Source organism: Triturus cristatus, chromosome 2_1 (genome assembly GCF_964204655.1).
Source record: "Triturus cristatus chromosome 2_1, aTriCri1.1, whole genome shotgun sequence".
Classification (NCBI taxonomy): domain Eukaryota; kingdom Metazoa; phylum Chordata; class Amphibia; order Caudata; family Salamandridae; genus Triturus; species Triturus cristatus.
In genome coordinates this window covers 755,736,195-755,752,448 of record NC_140581.1, presented here as the reverse complement: position 1 = coordinate 755,752,448, position 16,254 = coordinate 755,736,195, and positions in this window count along the sequence as shown.

Here is a 16,254-nt window from a genome sequence, read left to right as displayed (position 1 = left end):
CAGCAAATTTACGCTTTGTAGATCTCAACTCAGGCAGAATCCCCAACAGACATGTCCTTTCTGAACATTCCAGCCCCAATCCCACCATTTCGCCCACCATCTGCACCACCCTCTCCCAGTATTTCGCCACTGCCTCACATCTCCAGGCCAGGTGACTGAAATCCGCCCCCTCCGCTCCACAGCGGCAGCAGCGCGAGTCCTCCCTTAATCCGTATTTACAAAGTCTGGCCGGTGTATAATAGGTCTGGTGCAAATATTTATAGTGCAGTATTCTAAGATTACCATTTGGCGTTAATAACTCAGTCAGAGAACAGGCTATTCCCCATTCCTCCAGCGTCAGCGGGTCAGCTAACACACTATTCCATTTTTCCAGCGATTTATGCGTATTGCCCGCTATGTCCTCTTGTAGTTTACCATATAATCTCGATACCAATTTAGTGGCGGTGGGTGTTGTGATCACAAACTGTAAAGCGAGTAATGGTGATGGTTCCTCAGGAAACGAAGGATAAAGCCTCCGCAGCGCACCGTGCAATCTATGATATGTGAATTTGAACAATAATGTTTGGTTACTAATAAATGTAAGCTCGCTCAATGTCTGAAACATCCCATTGTTAAACAGATCCCCCATTGTGGTTATGCCTACCTGCCTCAAAAGTCCCATCCCCACCGTCTCCTGCGTTACCGACAATTCTGGATGGTGCAATAGCGGTAATGCTGGCGCGTATAACGGCAATTTGTGCGCTTTTTTCCCCATTACTCTCCATGCCCTATTTGTCGTATCTATTGTATTTATATCTCGTTTATGCAATGGTGCTCTCACATGCGTAACAATTGCCCGCAGTGGAATCGGTGCTGCATCCCCCTCCTCTACGGCAGTGTGCGTCAGGAACGGGATTGGGTGGTACCAATAGTGCGCAAACTGCGCTTGCGCACACAAATAATATAACAGAAAGTCCGGCACCTTGAAACCTCCCTGTGCATATGGTAATGTCAATGCTCGCAACTCAATCCTGGCTTGTTTACCTGCCCAAATCAACCTAAGGACCATTGCCGATATTCTACGGAACACCTCAGCCGGTGGCTGTATCAGAATATTAGTGAATAGATACAGCAACTTGGGCAAGATGACCATTTTCACGATGGCCAATCTATCTGCCAGTGACAGCGGCAGCCTTATCCATCTATCTATTTTTTCTTCCAACGCTCCAATAGCCCTGCCATAATTAGTGCGGATCACCACCTCCGGGTCTCTATGATACCAGACTCCCAGATAGCGCACCGGGTCTGTTTGTCATTCAATTGGGTAGTCCATCTGATGTGGAAGAGTGGTGTCCGATAATGGCACTGCGACCGACTTTGCCCAATTAATTTTAATCCCAGACTTCTGTGCAAACCGTACATACTCCCGCAGCAATGCATTTAAATTCGACTCTGGATCTCGCACATACAGCAGCATGTCATCGGCATATAACGAGATATGCAGCGGCCTCTGTGGGAACTGCAGCGCTGAATAGTGATGGCCTTGCCGTATTTTACACGCCAATGGCTCCATTGCAAGCGCGAATAGTAAAGGGGACAACGGGCAGCCCTGCCTCGTTCCCCTTCGAATAGGCATCGGTGCAGATACATATTTGTTAACTCTGATACGGGCCGTCGGATCCGTGTATAGTAGCTGTATCCATTTCAGATACCGCAACGGAAATCCCATCCTGCGGAGTACCTTGTGGAGATACGGCCATTCTAGCAAATCGAATGCTTTTGCCGCATCCAGGAGGACTGCAGCCGCCTTAGTCGAAGGTTGCAGGTAGTGCGACAGAGCAAATAGTGTGCGCATGTTGTGCGTTGTGGTTCTAGTGGGTATAAATCCCGACTGGTCCGGTAATATCAACCGGGTCATCAGCGGCTGGAGCCTCTTAGCCAATAGTTTGGCAATAATTTTCGCGTCAACATTGATAAGTGACAGAGGCCTATAAGACTCGCAGTACTCGGGGTCTTTGCCCGGTTTCAATAGCGCAATTATAAGCGCTTCACGTAGCGTGGGTGGGAGCAACATCTGATCGTGAGCGTGTCCGTACATTTCAACTAAATGAGGTGCCAAAGGGACAACAAATTCTTTGTAAAATTCGCACGTGAACCCATCCGGGCCTGGCGCTTTTCCATTCGGCAGTGATTTAACCACCTCTGTCACCTCCTCCACTGTTATAGGTGCCGCTAAGTACTCTCTGTGCGCATCTGACAGCCACGCTATCGCTACCTCCTCTAGGTAATCCCCAATCTCCTCTTCCGACGCTGCCTGTTGCGACTCGTACAGTTTTCCATATGTAGAACTAAATTCCCCTAGTATATCTTGTGCTCCATATTGCATGTCCCCCTTTTCATTACGCACCCCTCGCACTATCTGTGGCGCCTTCCCCGCACAAATTTTAGCTGCTAGATTTTTACCCGGCCTACCGCTTTCACCATAGGCCCTGGCTGCCTGGCGTTTCGATACGTACTTTAGCTCATCTTCTGCGATCGTTTGGTATTCAGATATGGTATGTCTTATGCTGCCTAACAGTTTGGTATTGCGTGTCCTCTCATATTCTCGCTCTAACTATCTAATTTGCTCCTCCCATCTCACCAATTGCTGACGAATATCTTTTAGTATGCCTGCACCGGTGCCTATACAAATCCCCCTAATGTTGGCTTTAAACGCCTCCCACAGCAACCCAGGGTCTTCCGTCGTGGGCGCATTGATCTCAAAATACTCCGCAATGGCCTTACTTATTGCTTCAGCATATAACGGGTCAGTCAGTGCCCTTGCATTAAAACGCCAACTAAACGGGGGAGGTACATAATGTGGCAGTTCAACTGTTAGTTTAACCGGATTATGGTCTGATAATGTCCTGGGCAGATGGCTTACAGACCGTGTCCATAGTAGGACTTCCGCAGTTCCCAACCAATAATCTATCCTGGACCAACTTTTCCCAACCACTGTCGTGTGTGTCGCCTCCCTACTGTCCGGGTTACGTGCCCGCCATATATCCTCAAGTCCCCTTTCAGCCATTATAGCCTGTAATTTTCTCCTGGCCCTAGTGTGGGGTTCAGTCGTGGTACCTGATCTGTCTAACCCATCCTGCAGCGCTATGTTGAAATCCCCCCCCCAAATCAATGGAATATCAGGCAGTTCACTAAGTTTATTCCACACCGCATGATAGAAATCCGGGTCATCTACATTTGGACCAACGCTACTTTATGTCCCCGCAATCTTCCCGTTACTAAAACAAATCGTCCTACCTCATCCTTGATCGTATTTTCAACATCAAACTGTACCCCCTTTCTAATCAAAATCATAACCCCTCTAGAATACGAGGAGTACGACGAGCAGTGTACTGTCTCCGCACACTTACTCCCAATAAGCATATGTGCTGCCGGTTTTAGGTGCGTCTCCTGCAACAAGGCAATATCAATGCGATGGCGGTCTAAGTATGCCAATACATGCCTTATTTTCTTGGGATTGTTCAGCCCTCGCACATTCCACGTTAAGCATGACAGCTGTTTATTACGTAACGTACTATCGCCCATCTTTCAGTTGGTTCTCTAGTACCTCTACAACCACTGGTTGGCAGCAACTACCACTGCATGCAGCCCGGGCAGTCCTCTTCTGATTGTGTGCCCCAATCCCACCCTGTACAGCCGGAACGCATCTTTCGTACCACAACCCACATAACAATCCCCAACTCCCCTCCAACCTTCCCCCACCCACTTCAGCAACCCAACTCTGCCAAAGACAATCCCCATTACATTGCAACATCTCAACCCAACTTGGTTTGGGGAACACCCGTGTGGGGGATCCACCAAGAATGCACAACTCCATCCAATCTAATGGATGTGGTCGGTTACCCAATCGTTATACATGCGAAATCCCAATGTCTCCCTGCGTAGTCAGGCCAGCAAGCATATATCCCAACACCGGATTTACATATGGTGTCTCGTCATACATTGCGTCAAAATGGCACCTGTTCCAACAATCCCAGCACCCCTCCCTTCACCCAACCCACATTATCGCGTGTCACTAAGCCCGTGGGAGAGAAATCTTATTTACTGGGGGGGCGGCAGAGGTTACATCACACCCCGCATGCATGTGCCCTCGGTCAGTTCGTGCCCCGCAGGAGCCAGTCTCCCATAACAGTTCCTTCTGGTGCAGTAGCGGCAGCATCCAGGGCACCCCCCGCATCATAATCTACAGCAGCAGCCCTCCAATTTCTCAATTACATACTTGTTACCCACACTCACAGCAGCTCTCAGTCCGAGTCCTTGCCTTGATCCATCCGTCGCTGCTCCTTACGCCTGGTAGTTATCCGTTTGCCAAAATCCTGTGCATCCTTAGGCGTCTGGAGAAGCGCCGTTTTCCCGTCATATGTTACCTTCAGCCGTGCTGGATAAAGCATATCATACTCAATCTGCATTTCTCGAAGTTTCTTTTTGACTGGATTGAACTTCTTACGTGCCATCAGCACTGACACCGAAAAGTCCGGGTAGAACTCCAGCTCGTTTCCCTGATAGCTAACCTTGCGTTTTTCCCGGGCCATGCGGAGGATGGTATCGCGGTCTCGATAGTTCATAATCCGTGCCACTATCGGTCTCGGAGGCATGCCAGGCTTTGGTCTCGGGGCTAGTGTTCTGTGCGCGCGTTCCACCAGGAAGATGGCCGAGAGGGCCTCTGTTCCAAACACGGTCTTGATCAGGTCCTCAACATAGGTTTCCATCTTTGCTATGTTCGTGGATTCCGGAACAACCGCGATTCGTACGTTATTGCGGCGGGAACGCGCCTCCAAATCCTCCGCCTTGTTCTTAATAACATCGAGTAGCCTCTCCATTTCTGTACATTTTTGGGCCATGGTGTGCGATTCATCTTCCACCGCTGAGATGCGGGTCTCAGCTTCCACCAGTCTCTCCCCGTGCCCATCCAGCTTTGCCGCCATATTGTCCACGCGCAAGGTAATGGAGTCTAGCTTGCCATGGATATCCTGCAAGCTTTGCTGGATAGCCTGCAGGGTGCCCTCCATACCCACCGGTGCCTCCTGCGCGGTCTCTGCACCCTCCTCAAGCGCCTCCGATAGTGCTTTCGTGGATTTTTTCGCAGCAAACTGCAGTTTTGACTGGACTCTGTCGTGTTTTCCCATTACAACGTTCCGAAACACACGACCGTTTAGCCACTGCACACGCGCACTTCACCCTGCGGGGTGTCGTCCCGGACCTTTCACCACCACTCCTCTGCAATACCTGCTGCCTTATCCATGCCACCGCGCCCGACACACTTTCACGTTACCTCCGGCCCCTTCAGTGCCCCGATAACAGCTGGGCGCGCTCTTGTCCTCTTTTCAGTCGTCCCCCTCACAATCCGCTCGCCAGTTACGGTTGCACGCCGGATCAGCCCTCACCAGGACCTCCCGATCACACCGTTCTGCAGCTCAGCAGCCCTCGCATGCACCCCAGCGCTATATTCACATGTCCTCCGGCCGCGCCTGTCCCCCAGGCGCAGCAGCAAGAGCAGTGGAAGCCACTCACCGGTCCCGCAGCAGTCATGTGTCGAGCGCACAGCCCGTCTCCCAGTTTCGCGTACTCAGACGCGCTCTCACGCCTTACCGAGTTTCCCCGGCCGCCGATAGTGCGGGCGCCATTTTTTCCCCCCGGCGCTGCCGACACAGCCGCACTCCCATCCTCGATCTTCCTCGGGGTTGCTACCTGGCATCCACGCTTGCGATTGTCACCACATCCCGGGCGCCGCCAGCGTTCTCATCTTTCCTGCTCCGGCTCCTGCTTGGAAGCCGCGCCGGGCGCCGCCATCTTGCCCGCCTCCGAGCCAGCCGAACAAGTCCAAAGTACAGTTCGTGTTTCGGCGCCTTCCCTTTGTAGTTGCAGGTCACCACTGCTTTGACAGAGCATGTCCAGCCATTCCGACACCCCAGGGTTGCGTTTTTATGTCGCTAGAAACTGCGCATGTCGCTTTGTTGCGCTATTTCAGGTTTCCAACCGGCGGAGCCGACTTAGTAGGCGGCCATCTCACCGTTCGCCCTCTAGCGCCCCCAGGGGTGTTATAGTTAGCTGGACTTTTCACTTCTACAAAACCATTGAAATTCCCCCGTTATAACTCGCGCGCCCGCAATGCACTGCTGATGACGTCACATATTACATCACTCATGACATGGTCAGTGACATCACTAATGACATCACTGATGACATCTCAAATGACATCACTGATGACATCATCCAGTGAATGTGTGTTTTTCTGAAAATTAAATATGTTTTATATATGTATATCTCAAGGTCGATGGAAGAATAAATGGGTATATAAGTGTCTAAATGGATGATTTGTTTTTGAAAAATTGATTGTGTAACTGACTGATTAAGTGTATCATAGTGAATACATGGCTTAGTGAGTAATGTTTAAATATGTAAATATCTGTATCAGTCTCTCACTTTGTGTATAAGTGGCTGCATGGGTTGGTGAGTAGCTACATGGGTGTCTATATAGGTTATTAGTTGGTTTTTTGAGTATCAGTCTGAATGTCTGCGTGGTTCGGTGGGGGGTATTACGTAGTGCATAGGTGCATGAATGAGTGACTCACTCTTTGTATGTGTTGAAGACAGCATGTGTGCAGGACTGTATGGGTGGATGAGTGTGTGTATGGGTGTGTTAGTGAGTGAATGACTGTCTCAATAGTGTCTTTGTGAGTACCTACATATGTTTTAAACTAGTATATGTGACTATTGGTGTATATAAGTGAGTATATGTGAGAGTGAGAGATTGAAAGAGTTCCTGTATGAATAAGTATGTGTTTCTATAAGTGATCGTTTAAAAGACTAAGTATGTGTAAGTTTCCGTAGAAGTAAGTGTGGTGGTGTGTGTATAACTGTATATGCAAATAAATGTATGTTTGATTCCTTATTAGCATGAGTGACTATGTGTGTGAGTAACTCTATGGATGAGTGTCATTGTGTAACAGGATGTATAGGTGTATGAGTACATATGATGAGTGAATACATGTATGAGTGACTGTATAGGACTGTTGGTGAATGAGTGGATGTGTATGTGGATCTTAGAATTACTGAAGAGGTTGTTGTAACTGGTATTGGTATGTCCATTGTTTTGAAAAGTTTAGTCTCTATTTTTGAATGTGTGTATCAAAGGTTATATTAGGGTGAGAGGAGGTCTGCCACTCTATCACAAGGATGATGTCATCAGTGATGTCATCAGTGATGTCATTTGAGATGTCATCAGTGATGTCATGAGTGATGTTACTGACCATGTCATGAGTGATGTAATATGTGACGTCATCAGCAGTGCATTGCGGGCGCGCGAGTTATAGTTAGCTAAACTAATTATAACGGGGGAATTTCAATGGTTTTGTAGAAGTGAAAAGTCCAGCTAACTATAACACCCCTGAAACCTATGGTTTTTTCAGTGAATTTCTGAGGTTTTTTAAATGCTAATTCCTAACTATAACGTGCCTGAAACCTATGCTTTTTTCTGTGAATTTCAAAGGTTTTTTAAATGCTAATTTCTAACTATGCCTACAGAGATAGGACATGTGAAGAAAGAAGAAAAAATGCACAGAAAGAAAAAAAAGAAGTGCAGAAAGAAGCAACAAAAGTCCTCAAAGACGAAGAAAAGTGCAGGAAGAAGGATAACGTGCAGAAAGAACAAAAAGAAGAGCAGAAAGAAGCCTTGTTGCAAAATCATCCTGTACCCTCAACTTTTTCAGACGGATACTGGTGGTAACTGAGTCTGACTAACCAGTCCTAGAGCCAGTGCTATGTTAAAAGACACTTAGAATACAGTGAAAACACCTACATACACTAGGGAACATTATGCGTTGGGGTCCCCCTGTGATTAGCATGACCTCCTCTGTAAGCCCCTAGTATATAATAGGGCAGGGGGATTAAAACTACCTCTTAAAACAGGCCACAGGGCGTTTTTGCACACGTTAACTCAGGCCCCGTCCCCTCCCTTCACCACTGTGTAAACACGCCCTGTGTCCGTTTTTAGTTGGGAGATTAAGTTCATTTGAATCCTGAGGGTCCCTAGGGTCCAACTAGCCCACTAGGTACCTCCAGTTAGTGCCACAGAGCTGTGTTGCAGAGAGGTGTAAAAAGTGGCACGGCCTGGACCACCTCTCTGCAATGCAGCTCAGTGGCGCTTACTGGAAGCACTTGGTGGGCTAGTTAGCACCCAGGGGCCCTCAGTATTGAAGGAAAATGATATCCTCAATTTAAAACGTGCCATAGTGCGTGTTTGCACATGTCACCTCAGGCCCCGTCCCCTCCCTTCACCACTGTGTAAACGCGCCCTGTGGCTGTTCTAAGTTGAGAGATTAAGTCCCCTTGAATCCTAAGGGTCCCTAGGGTCAAACTAGACCACTAGGTACCTCCAGTAAATGCCACAGAGCTGCGTTGCAGAGAGGTGTAAAAAGGGGCTTGGCCTCAGAACACCTGTCTGCAGCGCAGCTCCCTGGTGCATACTGGAGATGCCTGTTGGGCTAGTTGGCCCTCAGGGACCCTCAGTATTGAAGAGGAATTAATTCCCCAACTTACAACTCGCCAGGGGGCGCGTTTGCAGAGTGCTGCAAGGAGGGGGCGTGGCCTCCTGCACGATGCCAGTCTTTTATTTATTTTAATTTTTTAAGAAGGGGGGCTGTGTGGTTCCCCTTCTTATTCTAATTTATTGGCCCTGATGACCCCATCCCCCAGGGCCTGTCTCCTAATTATATTTTTTGACCCCAATCCCCAGGGCCGGCCACTGTTTTTTATTATTTTTAAAAAATATATATTTATAGACACACCTAGGACATGCTGGACAAACCGTACGTACCTATCACCATGACGATTTGCGTGATATTCATTAAAAGGCGACTATGCATACAATGAATCCACGTGGAATGTATTTACACCACTAGTGAAGCTCTGACATGTCTGATGCCCTACCGTGCCTAATCCCGGTAGACACCCTTGTCGTTTATTTATACAAACATGGGTAGCTATTGACGGGCACATTTAATACACATGCACACCAAGCCATTCAAAGGGGATTCGACAAAAATTCGACCAAAACTATGCAAGAAACCCCCCTCACGGTTAATAAAACACACATCCACTGCCGGATGTGTAATACTTTTTATTTAACTCTCTGGAAAGGGGACGAACATCACTTGAGAGTCACAGCGCGCTCCTGGCAGAGCCCAATGCTGTGTTACACCCACCATTGCCTGCTGAGTGCCACACACCTCTGTGTTGTATTCCACTAGCTAGTGCATATGCTATGACACTCTCTAGCCCATGTGCACTGTAACACCACCCTGTGAATATGTCATGCCACACTTGTCTTCGCACGGGTTGTATTGCCCCATATAACGTGCCTTCCTCGATGCCTATGTTATAACGCACAGTGCTATGCCATACATATTACAATCTGGGATCCATATCTTTGTCACAGTGCATATGCAACGTTACACTCCCCAGCACATATTTTATATTACAACTTTAGAGACTAGTTAGGTTACACAACACTGCCCTGTGCATATTACACTCCAAGGCGCATATCGCATAGCACGCGCTAGTGCCTGTGCTATCTCGCGCTCTCCAATGAATCTGTCATTGCGCACAATGTATTGCATATTATATTTCACGCCCGGTTCATCTTATATCACACTTTTTGGTGCATAGTTTATACCATACACTATACCTAGTTTTCATTTTCAATCGTGCTCTCAGGACTATGTTCTATATAACACTGTGTTCACCTACCCTTTTCACGGGCATTACATTTTGCGATAGTGGGTGGAGGGTCAGGGGGTGTTTCTGCCAAGTGAGCCCGGAGTCACAGTCACAAACGTCCTCTTCTTCCTGAATAAAAGTGAGATTATGCTGCATACTTGTTCATATTTTAAGTAGTTCGCACAGACACACGTTTTAAAAACAATAAAGTTCCTAATACCAGCCTTCTCTGAACAGTTAGCTTGCTGCCCCATCCCCCTCCTCCCTATCCTCTGTTGTGTGAATCCATGGACTAGCCTCCTCCCTCCTGCCATGCATGGTCTGATGTGCTGCCACTGCCCTCAATTTAGTATGATGTGCCAGTCCACTCCTCCTGCCCTCCATTGCCCAATTCTATGCCCCATCATTGACTTCCTGCTTAAACTCTGTGCTTAGCTTGCTGCCCCTATTCTCCTTCCCCCTGCCCTCCGATGTCTTTGTGCATGCCCCTGCTCCATCCTTTTTACCCACCATGTTCCATGGACCTGCCACTCCTATCTACTCTGAGTGTTCTGTTGAGCTGCCACTCCCCTCCCACCTGCCTAGCATTGTCAGATGATTGTAACCTGTCCCTGCCACCTCCACCCTGCCTGTCCACATGCCATGCCCCTATCCTCTTCCTCCTGTCCTACATGGTCCATTGTACTGCCACACCCTTCTGCCCTGGTCTGTTGTGCTGCAACTGCTCTTCCTGCCTGCCCCGTGCGGTCTGTTGTGAGGCCCCTTCCCCTGAACTTTCTTGTCTGTGCACAGGTCCTGACCCTCCCTTCTATCCTCCATCGTCCTTTTTGCATGCCTCTGCACCCTCCTTCTTGCCCATCATAGCCATTGTGCTACCACTAACCCTCCCTCTTGCCATGCATGGTCTTCTGTGCTGCCATGGCCCCTCCCACCTTCCCTGTGTGGTCGGTTAGCTGCCCCTGAACCCCTCCCACCTTCCCTCCATGGTTTGTGTGTATGCCATCACAGTCTCACTGTTGCTCTTCATGGTGTGTCTTGCTTCTAGTGCCCATCCTGCCTGACCTCCATGGCTATCTTGCTGCTCCTGCCCTGCCCTGCCCCCTTGCCCCCATCCCTCTGTTTACATGTGCAGACCCCTACTCCCTCCCTCCTGGCTTGTCTGTTCCATTGTAATGCCCCTGATCTATCCCTCCTGCCCTTTATGGTCTGTTATGCTGCAGCTTTCTCTCCTGTCTGTCCATTATGGTCCTGCCGCTTGCCCCTCTGTTCTCTGTTGTCCATGTGCATCGTCCTGTCTCCTCCCTCTTGCTTTCTATGGATTGTTGTGCTGCACTCCCGTCCCGCATGCCCTGTGTGGTGTATTGTGCAGCTGCAAACCCTGATGCCTGCCCTGCAGGGTCAGTTTGGTGCACCTCTCCATGTCCCTCCTGTCCTCTGTTATCCAAGTCCAGGTCCCTACCCCATTTCCTTCCATGATCCAATGTACCATACTTGCGAACATTTTGAACTTGGTAAGAGGGAGATTTTGAAAAAAAAACTGGGGTATTGATTTTCCCCTTTGAGTTACATTGAAAAAGAGGAGATTGTAGACAGGAGACAGATAAAATAAAGCCCATTTGAGCTTAAAAACATTGGACGTTTCCTGGCTGAATCGGGTCTGTTGGCATATATGGTTGTACTACCATTGCCTCTTCCTTCTGCCCACAATGGTCTATTACATTGCCACAGCCTCTCTTGCAAGTCCTGTATTGTTGGTTTGTTGCCCCTGCCCCCCTTTCCACTGCCCTCCATAGTCTGTTGTGCTGCCACGGCCCTTACTGCCTGCTCAGTGTGGTTAAATTGTTGCCTTTGCACCCTCCTACCTGCCTTCAATTTTCAGAGTCCGTGCCCCTGGCCTCTGCCTCTCAACAGTATCCTAATGAACAACTAGATTGCTAACATTCTATATTTATTACAAAAGTGTGGAACGCCTGACGTCATCTTGATGTAATCAAAACTGTAATACCTAGAGCATTTCCTTTAGAAATTACATATATGAGAGGGTCTTATTGGCATCAAAATTATGGTTAGTGCTCTAAAAGACTAAAATAAGGACATATTTTCTGAGTTTTCAAATAGCGAGAAAGTACTTTTAAATTATTTGTTACCTTTATGTTTTTTTATCCAGTTGACCACTTGTTTAAATGTTGCACTTAGGGGAGAGGATGTGGCGTTACTTCCAGAACTGCAGACTTTGCAACTGGGGAACCAGGTTGGAGTTTCTGCTTCAGCTCGACATTCTGTGATTCTGGTCAAATCACTTAGTCTCCCCATGTCTACAACCAAAATGAATTTGTTCTTGTGTGATGTAACCAATGCTCATGTAAAGCACTCCAATACCTGACAAGTCTGCACTATATAACACTGCAAAAACACAAAATAATAAGTGTTTTGCACACTTCTGTCATTGGGCTATATTTGGGCTACATCTGGGTGATTTTGGGCTACATTTGGGCTCTTTTGTCTCCGGTGGCCATCTTGGGAGATTTATTTGTTATGAAGTTTCCTAATTTCCTCATGTACTGCAGTCTCCTCAGTAGGAAATGCTTTCAGTTTTTTACTTTGATTCCATCATGAAGGTATTCAGATATGTCACACATTTGCCATCAATTCTGAATGTTAGCACTCTAGTTGCTCATTAGATCACTGTAGTAAAACTACTGTTCACCATGGAAGTCTGCTCCTGGTATTAAAAGTGAATGTTTCAGTCTGCATGTCAGAATTTTTTAATGAAATAGAAGAGGATTTGAGAAGTCACTCAAAATGTACCCTCATTGTCTTTCTTCAGCATTAATCATAATTTATATGGCAAAATGAACCCCCTCATTGTGTTCCTTTTTAAATTAAATGTTTTAAGTGTTACCAGTTTATTCCAATCAAGATGGCTTCAGGTGTGCCATACTTTTGTCATAATGAAGACAGTACGCGCTCTAGTTGTTTTTAAGAACACTCTGGGACATTCTGTCATTGGGCTGTACTTGGGCTACATCTGGGTGATATTTGGGCTACATTTGGGCTCTTTTGTCTCTGGTGGCCATCTTGGCAGACTTATTTGTTATGAAGTTTCCTAATTTCCTCATTTACTGCAGTCTCCTCAGTAGGAAATACTTTCAGTTTTTTAATTTAATTCCAAAGGCATTCAGATGTGTCACACATTTGCCATAAATTCAGAATGTTAGCACTCTTTTTGCTCATTAGATCACTGTAGTAAAGCTACTGCTCACCAGGGAAAACTGCTGCTGGTATTGAAAGTGCATGTTTCAGTCTGCATGTCAGAATTTTTTAATGAAATAGAAGAGGATTTGAGAAGTCACTCAAAATGTGCCCTAATTTTTCTTTCTGCAGCACTAATCATACTTTTTATGGAAAAATGAACCCCCTCATTTTGTTCCTTTTTAAATTAAATGTTTTAAGAGTTACCACTTTAATCCAAGCAAGATGGCTTCAGGTGTGCCATACGTTTATCATAAGTAGGACTGTTAGCGCTCTAGTTGTTCTTTGGAACACTCTGGGAAGCTGCAGTAGAACACAAAGGAATCAACTGACAGTCTCTGCCCTTGTTGGATGTACATGTTTTACTGAGAATGTCAGACTTCATTCTCACATGATTGAGAAAGATAATGTGAATTTACAGAAAATAAGCTCTCAGTTTAGCTTATAGATCACCTTCCAAACCTCTGTGGGAAAAGCATGAGAAAATATTTTTCTCTCAATCATGATATCCCATCAGAAGGCTTTTTCACATGGTGAAATCACCTTAGAACATACCACAATTCCTAAAATGAGTATGGTACCATCAACAAATGATTTATAATGTAACTAAAGTCTTAAAACCTTCTATTAACTGCAATGCTTTTTAATGAGGTGCTATCATGTATATTGGTCCCAAGATGGCTGCCAACACTTCTTGGATGAAGTGCTGACAGCCAATCAGATCTCAGGATGAGATGTGTGGTTAGGCTCCGCCCACATATATATATGATTTTACTTTTGACTTTCTCAGGAACTACTGAACATATTGACACCAGACCTGCAAAAGGCACATCCCTGACCTGAGGACTACCTCTCTGCCAAATTTCAAGTAATTCTGTTCAGCCGTTCGGGCTGTACCTTGGACTAAAGGTCCCTATGGAAAATTGCATGGGGAAAACACGTTTTGGGACCCTCCTTTTTTCTCAGCCCCCGCTCGACGAATCCCCCCGAGACTTTCAGGGTAGGAGCGGAGCGGAGCGCCCCACCTATTTTGAAAATTTTGCGAGGATTCGTCAACCGGCGCCAAAGTTATTCCAAATAGAATGTTGCGGATTTCCTATGGAAACACGGTCCTAACTATAACTATCTACTGGCGACCGCCAGTAGATAATATATATATATATATATATATGGGAAAAAACTTCTCTACCCTACACTGATATCACCACTGTGTCACTTTGTCTAACTTTATTCACTTATGTCACCTTTTTCACCTTTGTGAATATAATTGTACATATGACAGCCATATATCTCTGAAATATATGAAAAACGAAAAGTGATGGTTTACATTGTATGAGTACCTTTATTTATGTTTATTAGGGTTTTGTAGAACTGTTTAACTAACATTATGGATTAATGATGGACTGGTTTAAAACTTTATTCCAGGATTATTTAGAATCTTGATGGCGTGGGAGTGGCACGTCTCAGAGTCAAGCTCCTGCTCCCACTCATAAGTCATCTCCAAGAGGACATCAGGGAGAAACTTGTATCTGGACCTGACATCTTGGCTAGATATCCCAAATAGATTGATCCTTGGTCTAAAGTTCCTCAATGCTCTCCTCCTCTTCTTCTTTTGCCTCAAATTATTCTGTTGTGTGACAACTTAGGGGCAAACTGACAAACACATTCAGCAACATGTTGAAAGGTCTGACAGGGTTTTTGTGTGGCATCTCTAAGCTTAGAACCTTCAACGTATGCCCAACAGCTGGGTCCTAAGCACAGAAGCGATCTAAGACCAAAGTGACAGGCCTCAAATGGTTCACTGCAGCTTTGCTGGCTCCCCTCCCCCTCGCCCCAAAACACCAAATTAGAGCCTCTCCCTTGCTGCCTCCAAAACAGCTAACCCTGCTCGACCCAGGGCCGGACTGGGAACCAAAACCGGCCCTGACAAAGCGCTGGGCCGTGGCCGAGCACTTTGCCAGGGCCAGTTGTCGGCCGATTTTGTTACCGGGCAGATTAGCTGCAAAAACGGCCCTGTAACAAAAACGAACCAGCCCCCACCTGTGCGGTGCACCGGGGGATTGCCCGATGCCCGCTAGGGCCAGTCCGGCCCTGGCTCGACCCCATAATTTGGGAGATGGATATTAGGCATTTTTAAAGAGTTTGCCTGGGCGGTGGCTCAGGAGAGTCAGCAAGGCTGGGACCAAGCCAGTCTCTGGCCTGAATGGTAAAGTCCACCTTCTAAGAATGAATAACCTAATCATACATGCTGCACAGCTCCCAGAGGCTGTTGTTGCCTTCTTTGCTTTTGTATGCTGGTCACCCGGTGCCGCACGGGCACCGTCTTCTCATGTCACAAAAACTGTGTGTGTGTCTCTCTTTCGCTGAAAGTGAGGTGGAAGTCCCATTAAGGACGGGTATTTCGATTCACAGGCCCTATGGCATTAGTTCAGTAAGCCATTGCAGGCCGTTTTTTTCATTGTTCTTTGTAACGATCTAGGGGCCAGACGTTTTAATACCAAAGACTCATAAAAAGTAGCAAGCATTTTGTATCATATTCTGGTGCTAACTTTGAACAATCGTGGGGAGTGTTGTCACATCACTATTCTATTTATAGTTCTTTTAACATACAAAGGAATTCAACAGATCTCTGGTGGTAATCAGTGTCAATCAAGGACTTTGTAAATCTTTAGTGAAGTGTTGCACCCCTATTAAATCCCTCACATGATGAATTCCTTTTATTGTCCTATTCCCATGAAGCTCCCAGCAGCTTGCAGACATTTCTTTCTTCTGTTTTTCATTGAGAAAACCCCATTTAACATGGCATTAGCAGGCAGCAGACAAATACCTGTGGTGTAGGACGCAATTTTTAAATTCTTTATCTGGTTTGAACAACTGATGGAAAGCATAGGTTGCCTGCAAACCTGAAGATCAAGCCTGCAGGCAGCATGCATGCACTGCTTTCGCTTGGCGACCTATTGTATCTAAAACCTAAAAAGTTAACAAGCATTGGCAAAGCCATTAGATCACGCCTCGATGAGATTTATAGGCCTGTCAATGTTTTTTTAGCAATGTTGTACAGCAGTGCGACTGCAGTGCAGAAAGAAAAGTGCTCTAACACGTCCAGCATTGACAGTATCATAGAGTTTGTATTTTCTTTAGATTCAGCCATGTCGCACAGCAGAAGTTGGAAGTAATGAAATTGAAGTGTTATCTCGCTGTTATAGCTAGCCGTGTTGTGTCATTTGTTTTCCTTTACTTTGAGAC